Here is a 15,318-nt window from a genome sequence, read left to right on the forward strand (position 1 = left end):
GCAAGTTCCCTTGCCGGTCTAGGAATGGTAGAACGATGGGTTCGATGACGGTTTGGATGTACCGTGCACTATTCAGTGTCCCCTCGACGATCACCAGTGGTGTACGGCCAGTGTAGGAGATCGCTCCCCACACCATGATGCCGGGTGTTGGCCCTGTGTGCCTCGGTCGTATGCAGTCCTGATTGTGGCGCTCACCTGCACGGCGCCAAACACGCATACGACCATCATTGGCACCAAGGCAGAAGCGACTCTCATCGCTGAAGACGACACGTCTCCATTCGTCCCTCCATTCACGCCTGTCGCGACACCACTGGAGGCGGGCTGCACGATGTTGGGGCGTCAGCGGAAGACGGCCTAACGGTGTGCGGGACCGTAGCCCAGCTTCATGGAGACGGTTGCGAATGGTCCTCGCCGATACCCCAGGAGCAACAGTGTCCCTAATTTGCTGGGAAGTGGCGGTGCGGTCCCCTACGGCACTGCGTAGGATCCTACGGTCTTGGCGTGCATCCGTGCGTCGCTGCGGTCCGGTCCCAGGTCGACGGGCACGTGCACCTTCCGCCGACCACTGGCGACAACATCGATGTACTGTGGAGACCTCACGCCCCACGTGTTGAGCAATTCGGCGGTACGTCCACCCGGCCTCCCGCATGCCCACTATACGCCCTCGCTCAAAGTCCGTCAACTGCACATACGGTTCACGTCCACGCTGTCGCGGCATGCTACCAGTGTTAAAGACTGCGATGGAGCTCCGTATGCCACGGCAAACTGGCTGACACTGACGGCGGCGGTGCACAAATGCTGCGCAGCTAGCGCCATTCGACGGACAACACCGCGGTTCCTGGTGTGTCCGCTGTGCCGTGCGTGTGATCATTGCTTGTACAGCCCTCTCGCAGTGTCCGTAGCAAGTATGGTGGGTCTGACACACCGGTGTCAATGTGTTCTTTTTTCCATTTCCAGGAGTGTATCTTTGGTCTGGCGCTTATAGTTTCCGGGTAGCCGGTGTGCGGCAGTCGGTCGGTTGGTGTGGATCAACCAGGAAATGTCCGCGCGGCACAGTGGGCCGGGCCGCAGGCGGTCTCTACGCAGTGTCGGAGGGTGTGGGAGCTGTTCTGATTGCTACGAGGTTCGTGGCTCACCAACCCAGGACATCAGATTTGAGTGGTGATTTAATTACCGAAGCCAGACTGTTCACATTGTGCCGTTGGTCTTCATGGTTGGTTGTTGGGGTTACTCCCGTGAGCAACAGCGAGTGTTCGAGTTGGCGAAAGTTTTGCCACCGTCCGGTGGAGTTTAATTGTATTTTGGTTATTTGAAGTCCAAGTGCACCAGCGGAATTTTTTGCCTTGTGACCGTTAGCATTCCGGTTTTCTGCCCTGGCAGCTGACGTAAAATTCAGGCAGTATCCTTTCCTCACTGTGTTGTCGCTGACCAATACGTATGTGTAGTTTTGACAGCTTATGCGTACTTGATTGTGGGTGGCTACACCTTTTACGTTTTGGCTTTGAAGTTCTTTGTGTACTGGTCGGGTGGAAAGCAAGTCGTCGGTGGGTCTGTTGACTGTCTCTTGCTTGGGTTGCCGACGGATCGGATATAGTTGGGCCGACTACCTGTCTCCCCTACGCGAACGCTGATGGTTTGAATTTGTATGCTTTTAGTTGGGTTTTAAATAATGGGCCTTCAGCCGTTTTAAAATTGAAAGTTCCTTACTTGTCAAGCCTTGCATTGTTTGGGCATTAAGCCTCATTTAAAATATTTTTTTCTTCATAAAGCTTTGGGCCTTCTACCTTTGAAAATTTATTGTAGTTGTGTTTTAAATCATGGGCCTTCAACCGTTTTAAAAATTAAAGAGATTGTGCCCTTAAGCCATAAGATTGTGTGACATATTCAGTCGATAGTTAAGCTCGGAAATTTGCGCTGTAATGTTTGGCAACTAAACTAAGTTATATGTGTTCGAGTATAAGTGACAGCCGCTCATTTTTGGCCCCTTTCCACAATTCTAGCTACCTGTTCTGTGCTGCGGAATTAACCGGGCGTTTCAACATCTAACGGCACCTACCTCCACAAACGTACCAACAAACTGTCTAATCCCTGATACGCGGAATAAGTGATTTATTTCGTTCCAGAGATGTACAAACCGGCTATTAAGCAGCATAACGTTTGGGCTCATCATTGTATATTCCGAACGAGTACCGCCACTTTCAAGTAGTCTGACCAGATCTGTCTCTCCTAGGCAAACTGGCATCATGTGATAGGCAGTGCAGGAAACCGGTCCCCTACAAATCACACGGAACACGTGTCGACGTTAGCAGATTACTTCGCATCCCATTCCGCAAAGTGGCATTTGCACTATTAGATAAACTGGATGGCAAAGTGCATCTCTGGCGCGGGAGAGATGCAGCCGCAACGCACGTCCTGCAGGCGGCCTACCGCAGCCATGCACGCTGTGGTTACCCGACATAACTCTCCAGCGGCCACCTCCAGCCGTGACTGGCGGTAACGGCAGCAGGCTGACTCGGCCCGCTACCAGCTCGTCACCTGCTTATACGGGCAGGTAAGTGGCCATAACGAAGCCTGATTACGGGCCCGCAACGCCGGTAAATCTGGCGGCGTCGTAAGTCAGTGGACGGTCGCCCCGGGACCAAGCGGGGACAAGTGAGGTTACGGCAGCGGTGGCGGCAACACCCTCTCATCTGGCTGAGGCCAGGCTCTTCCGTGAAGATCCAAAATTAACCCAGTCCACCGGCCGTAGCGGTATCCCTGACAGGTTCACTTGCTCCAGCCGGCCGAAGTGGTCGTGCGGTTAAAGGCGCTGCAGTCTGGAACCGCAAGACCGCTACGGTCGCAGGTTCGAATCCTGCCTCGGGCATGGATGTTTGTGATGTCCTTAGGTTAGTTAGGTTTAACTAGTTCTAAGTTCTAGGGGACTAATGACCTCAGCAGTTGAGTCCCATAGTGCTCAGAGCCATTTGAACCATTCCACTTGCTCCAGAAACTGCCCCAGCCAACTACGGTTTTATTTTCACACTAACTAAGGAACTCGGCGTTGGACAGGTGTTTATTAGGTTGGTACATCCGTTAGTAGCGTGTTTCCATAAGTCTAATAAACACAACGGATACGTATAACAGAGACTTTATTCACCAATGACATACACTACTAGCCATTAAAATTGCTACACCACGAAGATGACGTGCTACAGACGAGAAATTTAACCGACAGCAAGAAGATGCTGTGATATGCAAATGATTAGCTTTTCAGAGCATTCACACAAGGTTGGCGCCGGTGGCGACACCTGCAACGGGCTGACATGAGGAAAGTTTCCAACCGATTTCTCATACACAAACAGCAGTTGACCGGCGTTGCCTGGTGAAACGTTGTTGTGATGCCTCGTGTAAGGAGGACAAATGCGTACCATCACGTTTACGACTTTGATAAAGGTCGGATTGTAGCCAATGGCGATTGCGGTTTCTCGTATCGCTACATTGCTGCTCGCGTTGATCGTGATTCAATAACTGTTAGCAGAATGTGGAATCGGTTAGTTCAGGAGGGTAATACGGAACGCCGTGCTGGATCCCAACGGCCTCGTATCACTAGCAGTCGAGATGACAGGCATCTTATCCGCATGGCTGTAACGGATCGTGCAGCCACGGCTCGATCCCTGAGTCAACAGATGGGGACGTTTGCAAGACAACAATCATCTGCACGAACAGTTCGACGACGTTTGCAGCAGCATGGACTATCAGCTCGGAGACCATGGCTGCGGTTATTCTTGACACTGCATCACGGACAGGAGCGCCTGCGATGGTCTACTCAACGACGAAACCTGGGTGCACGTATGGCAAAAAGTCATTTTTTCGGATGAATCCAGCTTATGTTTACAGCATCATGATGGTCGCATCCGTGTTTGGCGACATCGTGGTGAACGCACACTGGAAACATGTATTCGTCATCGCCATACTGGCGCATCATCCGACGTGATGGTATGGGGTGCCATTGGTTACACGTCTCGGTCACCTCTTGTTCGCATTGACGGCACTTTGAACAGTGGACGTTACATTTCAGATGTGTTACGACCCATGGCTCTATCCTTCATTCGATCCCTGCGAAACCCTACATTTCAGCAGGATGATGCACGACCGCATGATGTAGATCCTGTACGCGCCTTTCTGGATACATAAAATGTTCGACTGCTGTCCTGGCCAGCACGTTCTCCAGATCTCTCACCAACTGAAAACGTCTGGTCAGTGGTTGCCGATGAACTGGCTCGTTACAATACGCCAGCGATTACTCTTGATGGACTGTGGTATCGTGTTGAAGCTGCATGGGCAGCTGTACCTGTACACGCCATCCAAGCTCTGACTCAATGCCCAGGCGTATCAAGGCCGTTATTACGGCTAGAGGTGGTTGTTCTGGATTTCTCAGGATCTATGCACCCAAATTGCGTGTAAATGTAATCACATGTCAGTTCTAGTACGATATATTTGTCCAATGAATACCCGTTTATCATCTGCATTTCTTCTTGGTGTAGCAATTTTAATGGCCAGTAGTGTATTAACCTTCACTATTTACTACAGACTGCCAACGCTGAGGAAAATGTTCGATTTCTCAACTGTTCAAAAGAGCTGGTTTTGAGGGAAAGAACTCGTCGAACCATGTTCGCAGAGCATTTTCATTGGGAAAATAAGGTGCTTGAAGGTTGTTCGATAGAGAGCGGGAAAGGTGAAAATCTGAGGGCGCAATATCAAACGAGTAAGGTGGGTGAGGAATGACTTCCCAACTCAATTCCTGCTTAGTGTTTCTTGTCAATCTAGCAGGATGCGAGTGGGCGTTATCGTGAAGTGGCATCACTTTTCGCCGTTGTCTTGGTCGTTGTTCTTCGATTACGTCTGCAAGACGCCTCAATTATTGACAATAAATGTGATGGTTACAGAGTCGCGTTTCTGCCATACGTGTAATGTTATCTTTCGTGGATGCGAGCTTGTCTTTGTACGGAGAGTTTCTGATTTGCTTGGGCTCATCCGTTTCTTTTTTTTTTTCCTTTTGAATGATCGGTGTTGTCCATGAGCCAATTGATGACAAGCAAGCAGAGGTCGCCCGCTCATTTCTGTGATCTTGGCTTAGAGTATGCAGTATCCATATCTCCGACTTTGGACCTCCTCGATTGCAAGCAAATGTCGCACCACGGTGCAATGATCACAGTTCATCACATTTGTTGCTTCTACACTACACTGACGGGGATCATTCTGAATTAAGGCGTTTAAACGATCTTCATCAAACCACAAAGGTCTTCCTGAACGTGGAGAGTCACTAATGTGAAAACGATCCTCCTCAAAACGGGAAAAACCATTTTCTTGCCGTGTTCTGTCCAATGGAATTATCCCCATACATGTCGCAAATGTTCCTGACTGCCTTCGCTGCGTTACCTTTCTGTTCAACTCAGAGAGAAGAATATGTAGTAAATATTCCGATTCCTCCACTTGGTACTCCATTTTATAGCGTCCACAACTCCACTCACTATCTCCAAACGACAAAATGAGAAAGTGTATACTGAAATAGCAACAGTGAACTACAAATAAAAAATGACAATCGATAAACAAATCCATGGCAACCGGAATAGAAACATGCGAAAAAACAAATAAAATAATTTTAAAAAATAAAAGTAAATAAATAATAAAATAAAAGCTACGATGTTAAGTACCAAAGCTGAGTTCGAGACTCCCTACGTGTGAAATTTATTTTTTACTTATAAAGCCTCTTTGTGTACAACTTTTGAAGAAGTTTGTATGGGGAACATGAATGAAAAGATCTACTTCACTAAAATGAGAGACTGACACGTAGAGCTGGTTGTGCAAAAATCAACAGACAATAAGGTCCACATCCACAACACAAGGGTACTTTCTTTGTGCTTTGTTTATGGTCATGGCACACCAGGGATTGCACACGTTTAAAGGAAAATGGTGAAGTATTAGGAATAAGCGTGATTCCCAGTATAAAAACTCTCTCGCCTGCGCCAGTTTCTGTCAAATTCCGTTCGTATGGTGTTACGTTGGAGAGCAGTAGCTTTAAGCCTGTGAGTGAAGAGCTCTGAGGAGCGAGATAAAGCATGATCAGAGTTACGTCGAGGAGGAGTTTCCATTGAGCGAGTAAAAAGCTTATGTTCTCGAGCCACAGCAAATCTCGCCTGAAGATCTTCATTGGATTCTTCAGATGGCATATTCCTTAGTCTTTTAACCTTTGTCGTGCATTCAGAAAGTCTGGGCCGTTTTCTTGGCGTTTTTATTCCTAACCAAAACGAAATAAAAATGTATTGAGTAGGCACCCAAATCACAAAGCAAAGTTAATTTATTCGATTTACCTAGCAAAGAATATAAATAAAAGCTATCGAAAGAAGCAAATTCATCTTACTAAGGTTTTAATACTCAAACCGAAATCAGTAAATCCGTGTATCCTAAACAAGTAAATTCGCTGTTAGTTTGTATTCGTAGTGATAAGACTACGGCGCTTAATTCAGTCACTGGCGTAGCCTTACATCCGCAACACAATCTATTGATTCTCTGATGTATGGGGGGTAGCCAAAAAAGGCCGGCATTATTTTTTAAAAGCTATATATTTTCAAATCGTTCAAAACCATCCTTATCCCCTTCAAAATACTCTGCATTAAAACTAATACATTTGTTCCACTGGTACTTCCAGTGTTCGAAACAGTTTTTATAGTCATCTTTAGAAATGGCTGACTGCTCCTCCCTCGTTTTCTTCTTGACCTCTTCAGTGTTTTCAAATCAGAGTCCTTTCAGGCCCCTTTTCATGCGTGGAAATAAGAAAAGCGGACATGCCATTTTTAGCCAAAACCTGTCTAACGGAGCTGGCTGTTTGCGCAGGTCCATGTCGCGGTAGAAGAACCAGCCCCCTGTCCGCCACAAATCGATCTTTTTTTTTTCGAGCACGGCTGCAAATTCTTCTTAAAACTTCCCCAAAGAAAAGGTTTGATTGATGGTCTGACCTAGGCATCAAAACAGAAAATCGGCACTGTTTTGATGTCTGATTTGACGACATTTTTTTGGATGTGGTGGCGATGACGTCTTCCATTGACTTGACTGTTGCTTTGTTTCTGGGTCGTAGCCATAGCACCAAGAATCTTGGCCAGTAATGACCTTTGGCAGAAAATTTGGATCAATTTCAAGCTATTCTTTCAAAGTACAGCTCGACGTTCCTTTTGATTGTCAGTCAGAAGCTGAGGAACAAGCTTGGCAGCAACTCTTTTCGTTCCCAAATCTTCCGTTAAAATTCGCTGAATCGAGCTCTAAGTTAAAATTCGCTGAACCGAGCTCTAAGGTAACCCACTAATCTGTGACAGTTGGTTAATTGTCTGTTGACGGTCTGTGAGCACTAGCTCTCGAATTTTTTCAACATTTTCGTCGATTCGGGCCGCTGAGGGACATCCAGGATGAGATTTATCATCAGTCAGCGTGTCACCATTTTTAAATCAAGCGAACCACTCACACACTTGACTTCTTCCAGTAGCGTCATCTTGGTAAGCTGTTTCCACCGTTAAAACAGTTTCAGCAGCATTTTTACCGAACAGAAAACGAAGTTTCACTGCTGCATGTTGTTCACTTAAACTTGTCATCATTAGAAACTAAACAAGAATAAAACAGTGCTAGCAAAAACTGTAGTGGACTGACAAGACAGCCAGTCCACAGTGACGGGTAACCGAAAGGCACGCGTTTAATTCACGCAGGCTTGCTTAAGTCTGAAACAGGATACGTAATGAATGCTATAAAGAAAAGTACGTAGCTGCTTGAATACTTAACTTTAATCCATCATTTGTATACAGCATTCTGGATGATACAAGTGAGTCTCTCTCTAGAAATGGTTAATGGCGCCTTGCTAGGTCGTAGCCATGGACTTAGCTGAAGGCTATTCTAACTATCTCTCGGCAAATGAGAGAAAGGCTTCGTCAGTGTAGTCGCTAGCAAAGTCGTCGTACAACTGGGACGAGTCCTAGTACGTCTCTCTAGACCTGCCGTGTGGTGGCGCTCGGTCTGCGATCACTGACAGTGGCGACACGCGGGTCCGACATGTACTAATGGACCGCGGCCGATTTAAAGCTACCACCTAGCAAGTGTGGTGTCTGGCGGTGACACCACAAAAACAATCACTGGAGATGAACAGAACAAGCCAGCTCGACAACATAGGCGGTACTGAACTGGCAATGAGTTTCGCTATACACGCCTATGTGGCAGAAATGCTTTATTTCATCAAAATCGGAACACGAAATGAAAGATATCGTAATATGAAGGTTTATCTAGAACCGTCGTGTCTGTCTGTTCGAACACACTGATCTCGATAACTCCTAGACGAATTTTAATGGGGTTTTTCACAGGTAGCATGGGAAAAAATATAGTCCCTATTTCGTCATGAAAATCGGAACACGAAAAGAAAGGTATTGTAATTTAAAAATTTTTCGAAAATCGGCTCCTTTAAACATCACGGCCGAGTGAACTAGGAGATGACGCTGTTAGTTTCGTAGTACGAGGGGATAAACCCTCACCAAACAAAAAAGAAAAAAAAGAAAAGAGAAAAAAAAAGTGGAATAACATTCCCCTGGACGGCATTATCCCCATACACGGTGTAAATACAGGGTGTTTCAAAAGTGACCGGTATATTTGAAACGGCAAAAAAACTAAACGAGCAGCGATAGAAATACACCGTTTGTTGCAATATGCTTGGGACAACAGTACATTTTCAGGCAGACAAACTTTCGAAATTACAGTAGTTACAATTTTCAACAACAGATGGCGCTGCGGTCTGGGAAACTCTATAGTACGATATTTTCCACATATCCACCATGCGTAGCAATAATATGGCGTAGTCTCTGAATGAAATTACCCGAAACCTTTGACAACGTGTCTGGCGGAATGGCTTCACATGCAGATGAGATGTACTGCTTCAGCTGTTCAATTGTTTCTGGATTCTGGCGGTACACCTGGTCTTTCAAGTGTCCCCACAGAAAGAAGTCACAGGGGTTCATGTCTGGCGAATAGGGAGGCCAATCCACGCCGCCTCCAGTATGTTTCGGATAGCCCAAAGCAATCACACGATCATCGAAATATTCATTCAGGAAATTAAAGACGTCGGCCGTGCGATGTGGCCGGGCACCATCTTGCATAAACCACGAGGTGTTCGCAGTGTCGTCTAAGGCAGTTTGTACCGCCACAAGTTCACGAAGAATGTCCAGATAGCGAGATGCAGTGATCGTTTCGGATCTGAAAAATGGGCCAATGATTCCTTTGGAAGAAATGGCGGCCCAGACCAGTACTTTTTGAGGATGCAGGGACGATGGGACTGCAACATGGGGCTTTTCGGTTCCCCATATGCGCCAGTTCTGTTTATTGACGAAGACGTCCAGGTAAAAATAAGCTTCGTCAGTAAACCAAATGCTGCCCACATGCATATCGCCGTCATCAATCCTGTGCACTATATCGTTAGCGAATGTCTCTCGTGCAGCAATGGTAGCGGCGCTGAGGGGTTGCCGCGTTTGAATTTTGTGTGGATAGAGGTGTAAACTCTGGCGCATGAGACGATACGTGGACGTTGGCGTCATTTGGACCGCAGCTGCAACACGGCGAACGGAAACCCGAGGCCGCTGTCGGATCACCTGCTGCACTAGCTGCGCGTTGCCCTCTGTGGCTGCCGTACGCGGTCGCCCTACCATTCCAGCACGTTCGTCCGTCACGTTCCCAGTCCGTTGAAATTTTTCAAACAGATCCTTTATTGTATCGCTTTTCGGTCCTTTGGTTACATTAAACCTCCGTTGAAAACTTCGTCTTGTTGCAACAACACTGTGTTCTAGGCGGTGGAATTCCAACACCAGAAAAATCCTCTGTTCTAAAGAATAAACCATGTTGTCTACAGCACACTTGCACGTTGTGAACAGCACACGCTTACAGCAGAAAGACGACGTACAGAATAGCGCACCCACAGACTGCGTTGTCTTCTATATCCTTCACATCACTTGCAGCGCCATCTGTTGCTGAAAATTGTAACTACTGTAATTTCGAAAGTTTGTCCGCCTGAAAATGTACTGTTGTCCCAAGCATATTGCAACAAACGGTGTATTTCTATCGCTGCTCGTTTAGTTTTTATTGCCGTTTCAAATATACCGGTCATTTTTGAAACACCCTGTATTTCTGGGTGCCTCCACTGCTGTCACCGATCTATTGAACTGAAACAGAAGAAAATGTCAGAAATACTCCGATTTCTTCACTTGCCACTTCATTTTCAAGAGTCCGTATCTCCATTCACTATCTGCAAATGAGAAAATGATAATGTGTAAACTTAAGCAGCAGCAGTAAACCACAAATAAAAAATGACAATTGATAAATAAACGCACAGCAACCGGAATACCGACATGCAGAACAAAAACGTTACCAATCTATGGTCCAGTCTAATACTAGGACTGCAAGGCACGCAGTCTGACGCTCTACAACGGCAAGGTGACTGCGTGGTTATGTAAGACTCCGATCTGCGGCAGACCATGTTACGATCCCATGCTCTCTATAATGGTACAAATATTTCACACATTCCCCAGGATTACAACTATTCTTATACATTAAGGGGCTCCGGAAAGGCTCAAAATCATGAAAAGTTCAATTTTTACTTTTTTGCGTTTTCTGAATCTGCAGACTATTACCTTTTAATAGATATATAATTTATTCAATTCCGAAGACTACAACTATTTTAAAAAATTTTTTGCAATGTGTTCTACATGGACGTGACCCACTGTGGCGCTGTTAAACTGCTGTCAAATGGTGTTGTTATTAACGTCCGTGTTCATCAGGTACATTTTAGTGATGTGAGATAAAGTATGTGTTGTGGCTAAACCTATTTTCAGAGACTTAGCAGCACCTGAACTGTTGAAAAAGTGTATTCACGGAAAAACTCAAAACCCCAATGAAAGTGTAAATAGTGTTATATGGTCGAGAATCCCCAAGACTGTATTTGTTGGAATAGAAACACTTCACTTTGGTGTGTATGATGCTGTTGCGACTTTCAATGATGGCAACATTGTAATGTGCAAGGTATTTAGAAATATGGGAATGAAGATAGGTTCTAACATGGTACGAGCGATGCTTGCTTTAGACAAGGAACGCCTTCGGGCTGCAGACAGGGCTGTAAAGAGTCTAGAAATACAAGCAAGAGTAAACAGGAGGAGGAACAAGAGGAAGCTGGAGGAGGAGTTTGCAGAGGATGAAGATAATCCATCCTATGGACCTGGAATGCACTAAAAAGTTAATCCAATCTTTGTCGCTCGATTCCCAAAACTTTTATTTTCTCATACTAATTACATGTTTTCTAAGGATCTTCCAAACATATTTGTTTCAAACTTTCAGTAAATGTTACACAGTACCTTCTGCATAATTTAACACAGCCTTTTTCCAAAAAACTGTATATTTTTGAATATATAAATAAAAAATTGCAGAAAAATGTTGTGAATATTCATTACAATTGAAAAAAAATCATCTTTAATAACTGAACTAAAATTTTGTAAAATCCCTGTGTTAAGTTGTAGCCCATATTCCAGTAAATAATCTGTAAAAAGTTCAACTTCCTACCTCAAATACTTTGTGAGGAAAGATGTAATTTATAAGCGTTATTTTAACATTGCAAGTATAGGGCGTTCCGGAGCCCCTTAAGTCAGTGTCAACATTTTCAGCTAAGTAATCAAACAGAAGACTGACGGTAAATGTAGCAGCACCCCAGATTGACTCACAAAAACTGTTAACGTAAAAGTTTGTTTTGTATTATTGTTTTTGTATTAAGTCATACTCACCACTATCAGTGTGGTGTCACCGCCAGACACCACACTTGCTAGGTGGTAGCCTTTAAATCGGCCGCGGTCCGCTGGTATACGTCGGACCCGCGTGTCGCCACTGTCAGTGATTGCAGACCGAGCGCCGCCACACGGCAGGTCTAGAGAGACTTCCTAGCACTCGCCCCAGTTGTACAGCCGACTTTGCTAGAGATGGTTCACTGACAAATTACGCTCTCATTTGCCGAGACGATAGTTAGCATAGCCTTCAGCTGCGTCATTTGCTACGACCTAGTAAGGCGCCATGACCAGTTTATATTGAGATTATAGAATGTATCAACAAGAGCGATGTTCTCCAATTATGGATTAAAGTTAAGTATTACATCAACTCCGTACTTTATTTATTAGACTCAACTCCTTTAATTGTTCCAGACCTCACGCCAGTCTGCGTGAGCTTAAACGCGTGCTATTCGGCTACAAGTCATAGTGGATTGGCTGTCGGGTCAGTCCACTACAATCAGTCTATCTTGCTGTTACAAAATACAATAGCTCAGTTTGGATGTGTCCTTTATTGATTAAAGTGGTACAAAGATACGGTACGGATCGTATTTGGTTATCCATGTTGTTGAGTTTCAGTGAAGGAATGTTTGCTCACTAAGTTCCTGTGATATGACTCACCAGTATGTCCCAAGCTGTGATGTCTTTTTCTCTTTTGAATTTTTGAGAAGTGCGGTATGTTGTTTACTGGTTTCCTCCAGATGGAGATGGTTACAAAGTTATTTTCTCCTTGAGGTTGTAGTGAATGAAGGGGCAGTCGTGATAAAAAAGTTAAGCAGTGTTTATAGTTAGTACTGTGATTGCTGGATGTTAAGGAGTAACACTTTGATTGCGGTCTTAGGTATATGGAACTTGTCAAAATGAAGGCCTTGAGGATATTGAATTTTGCTTGTTGCTGAAAGGAAATCACCGAGCCACTGTATGATGTATAGAGATTTACTGATGCGAGAAGGCAAGCAAACATTTTATTTGTTGAAGTAATATGAAAACATAGTAACGATGAACAAAACCATTCTTTCCCATGCCGATCATGCACTATCTACCTTATGCAATCCGCTACGAACGGAAACACATTAATTAATTATTTGTATACAGAGTGTTAGAAGCCTCACTACGATTGAAATATTTTTGAATTTTTGAAGCACATGAATTGTTTGAAATGAAACAATGTTAATATTGGTCAAACGGTGCGGTCGGATATGACAGGGAGAGCGAGAGAGAGGGCGCCATGGTCGCTTCACGACTCGAGGGCGCATTTAAAAGGATCAGAGATTACTGAGCAGAAGGGGAGTTTCACCACTGCAGATTCATTCTCAGTTGTGTTCAGGAGCGTCAACTCCCAATGGAATAAATGTGCAAAGTAGCTCAGAAATTGCTTTATTGCAAGTTTTGCAAAAAACGGAACAGAAGAATGAGGCAGCAAGAAAGGAAATCTTAGGTGAAATGAATGTAAGTAGGAAAGAGACAAAGGAAAAATGGGATATTTTGAGTGAAAATTCGAAATATGTGAATGGGTTAGCGATGGAAGCGAAGAATGAGGCTACGGAAACCAAGGAGGTAGCGCAGTCAGCTAAACAGTTGGCAGAAGACGTAAAGAAAGCGCAGGAAGAAATAAATACACAATTACAACAACTTTCAGTCTTGGAAAAGGAACTGGACAAAGTAAGCACTAGGCAAAAAGAACAAGAAACATAGAGGGTAGAAATCGGAAGAAGATTGGACAATACTGATGATGTTGTCACGAAATTAGATGAAGCCACAGTACTGTTAAAATAGGGCAAGGAAAAATTAACCTCATACGTAACGCAGAAGAGATGTGAGGAAACGGGAATTCTACTATAGCTTCAACCAGGGGGGTAGAAATCGGAAGAAGATTGGACAATACTGATGATGTTGTCACGAAATTAGATGAAGCCACAGTACTGTTAAAATAGGGCAAGGAAAAATTAACCTCATACGTAACGCAGAAGAGATGTGAGGAAACGGGAATTCTACTATAGCTTCAACCAGGGAAAATGAGGAAAATCAATCATTTGTCCTGTCGAGAATAGCACAGAAAAGAAGACAAATGGCTCTGAGCACTATGGGACTTAACTTCTGAGGTCATCAGTCCCCTAGAACTTAGAACTACCTAAACCTAAGTAACCTAAGGACATCACAGAATCCATGCCCGAGGCAGGATTCGAACCTGCGACCGTAGCTGTCGCGCGGTTCCAAACTGTAGCGCCTGGAACCGCTCGGCCGCCTCGGACGGATGACAACTGACGAAATAATGGTACTCCACTTATGAGGACGCATGCAGTGAACACGAACGACCTTTTCGAAAGGGAAAGTAGAAGTAGTGAGTCAAAAACATGCGGAGGACCTGTAGCAAGATACAGAGGAAGCAGTTGACAAGACGTATACTCGGGAGAAAGAAGCAGTTCCTTTCCATACGGCAATTTCAAATGTGTATGGACAACGGCAAATCTATTCATCCAGTGGCGTGGATATCTCAATTCTGTTTATCATTAGTACCATCATGGCCATTGCACACAAGGGAGACTTCTTCTGCGCACATTTAGAAGGAGATCAGGCAGCCCAAATGAGTGAGAGCGCACAAACATGTCGCTGATATCAAGAGTTCAGTGATACTTTCCTTGCGATATATCGATCAAAGGGAATTCAAGAGCGCATCAAAAAACAAAGTGCGATACATACAGTAGTGGGGCTGACCCGACAGCCAATCCACTAGGACGGGTAGCCGAAAGGCACGCGTTTAAGCTCACGCAGGCTGGCGTGAGGTCTGGAAAATGACAATGTAATTAAGCACTCCGTCTTTAGGCCACAAGTGGTTCATCGGGACCATCCGACCGCCGTGTCATCCTCAGTTGAGGATGTGGATAGGAGGGGCGTGTGGTCAGCACACCGCTCTCCCGGTCGTTTTGATGGTTTTCTTTGACCGGAGCCGCTACTATTCGGTCGAGTAGCTCCTCAATTGGCATCACGAGGCTGAGTGCACCCCGAAAAATGGCAACAACGCATGGCGGCCCGGATGGTCACCCATCCAAGTGCCGACCACGCCCGACAGCGCTTAACTTCGGTGATCGCACGGGAACCGGTGTATCCACTGCGGCAAGGCCGTTGCCGACAATGTGATTAATATAGCCAATAAGGTACGTTGCTGCTGGAATACTTAACTTTAATTCATAATTGGTGAACATCGGTCTGACGGTACAGGCATCCATAGATAAATAACAAATGTGAATGGCGCCTTGCTAGGTCGTAGCAAATGACGTAGCTGAAGGCTATGCTAACTATCGTCTCGGCGAATGGGAGCGTATTTGTCAGTGTAGCTTCGCTAGCAAAGTCGGCTGTACAACTGGGGCGAGTGCTAGGAAGTGTCTCTAGACCTGCCGTGTGGTGGCGCTCGGTCTGCAATCACTGACAGTGGCGACACGCGGGTCCGACG

General features: G+C 45.3%; 1 pseudogene; it reads right to left on the minus strand.

Moving 5' to 3' along the window:
* Window positions 1-14,877: 14,877 nt before the first annotated feature.
* On the minus strand, window positions 14,878-14,995 carry LOC126103216 (5S ribosomal RNA; annotated as a pseudogene).
* Window positions 14,996-15,318: the final 323 nt, after the last annotated feature.

Source organism: Schistocerca cancellata, chromosome 1 (assembly GCF_023864275.1).
Source record: "Schistocerca cancellata isolate TAMUIC-IGC-003103 chromosome 1, iqSchCanc2.1, whole genome shotgun sequence".
NCBI classification, from domain to species: domain Eukaryota; kingdom Metazoa; phylum Arthropoda; class Insecta; order Orthoptera; family Acrididae; genus Schistocerca; species Schistocerca cancellata.